At 47.9% G+C, this 1,563-nt stretch overlaps 1 non-coding gene across 1 annotated transcript; it reads right to left on the bottom strand.

The window, feature by feature from the left end:
• Positions 1 to 1,162: 1,162 nt before the first annotated feature.
• Positions 1,163 to 1,326, bottom strand: LOC121026745 (U1 spliceosomal RNA). Its single transcript, XR_005788439.1, has one exon. It is a non-coding gene; the product is annotated as a U1 spliceosomal RNA (small nuclear RNA).
• Between the last annotated feature and the right edge of the window lie 237 nt (positions 1,327 to 1,563).

Genomic DNA, 1,563 nt, shown 5'->3' with positions numbered 1-1,563 from the left:
TTTTGGTCAAGTAGTTTCTATTTGCCAGGACAACTGTGGATCAGAAGTGAGCAAGTTAAGAAGACATCCTGGGAATTGGCAAAATGTGCACGACTGTCAACACTGGACCTGGTTGGTTTTCTTATAAACCGGAGTTGGATATACCACCGCAGCTGCATTTTCAGACAGGGAACATCTAAAATTACTTGAGAGCTGGAAAAAAAAAAAAAAAAAAAAAGTTACTTACAATTCTTGCTGCCCTCTTATTAAGGAAGCTTCCTAACTTGCCACACTACTGAAGAGTGTCAGGTGCAAACCGGAGGCTGAGAGAGAGCTAGTGTTTTCGTGTCTATAAAAGGTATCAAGAAAGAGCCTGAGAGAAGAGATGGAAGGAAGGGAAAACCAAAGCCAGAAATAGAAAAAGCTGCTTTGGGGTCTTTGGAATCGGCTAGTAACAGCTTTAAGGCGTAAAAAAGCAAGACAGACACCAAACAGGGAAACTAACGCTTAAAACATGAAGTCTTAGGCAAGGTTAGGTGTTTAAAGAGTAGGACGCAGCAAGGCAGCCTAGTTGCAGCCTCTCACAAGAGGAGAAACTGGTCACCTTTGACTCCCAAGACTCTCTAGTGGAGGTTTCTGGTTGGATCACAACGCTTCCGCCCGCGATTCAAGTCTGACTGCGGTTCATTTGCAGAGAATATAACAAGTGTAAAATTCAGAGCTGCTTCCTCGCGTAGCCTAAACATGTTACGAACGGAAACGAATCTGGACCACGGTACAGGCAGTTTCTCCCTAGCTTTGGGAAGTGTGTGCACCATGGCCTTGGCCTACCCAGCACGAACCACCCACAAAGAGTTCCTTTAAGCCTGTCCACTAAAGAAAACACCTACGAAAAAACACACCCGTTCATGCGAACTGCGTGCACTACGGTGCCCTCACACGTGTTATATTCCTAAGAAACACACCTCTGGCCTGAACTTACACGCAGGAATACAGAACTTCCATACCCAAAAACACCAATACGTAAACCCACAAGATGAAACAAAGGCAAAACTCAGGAAGGTAAGAAGCTTTCAAAGAACCTTAGCAACGCATAGAACTAAAGACCAAACCAGCTTGGTTAACCCAAAACACCACCACGCAGAACAGCACTTTCTCTTCTGTCTTTACCACCACGAAAAGTCAGGGGAAAGCGCGAACGCAGTCCCCCACTACCACAAATTATGCAGTCGAGTTTCCCACATTTGGGGAAATCGCAGGGGTCAGCACATCCCGAGTGCAATGGATAAGCCTCGCCCTGGGAAAACCACCTTCCTGATCATGGTATCTCCCCTGCCAGGTAAGTATGACTTCCCGCGCCTCCGCCCCACTACACCCTCTCACGCCTCACACTCTCTACACACGGTCACTTCCGTCCACACACCCTCGAGCCTCCCTAAGACTTTGCCACACGCAGCACACGCGCTTGCAACCAACAGTCCTGGAATGGCTCCCACAGCACGCGAGATCATACGCTATTTAAGCGGTAGTTACCGAAACAGCAGCCCCTGCGCTCCCCTATTTACATAGCACACGCCCTCTCCG

This window comes from Herpailurus yagouaroundi, unplaced genomic scaffold (genome assembly GCF_014898765.1).
Source record: "Herpailurus yagouaroundi ecotype Mexico unplaced genomic scaffold, PumYag 152607, whole genome shotgun sequence".
Lineage (NCBI taxonomy): Eukaryota > Metazoa > Chordata > Mammalia > Carnivora > Felidae > Herpailurus > Herpailurus yagouaroundi.
Note: the sequence above shows the minus strand (reverse complement) of the source record. Positions and strands in the feature narration are given on the sequence as shown.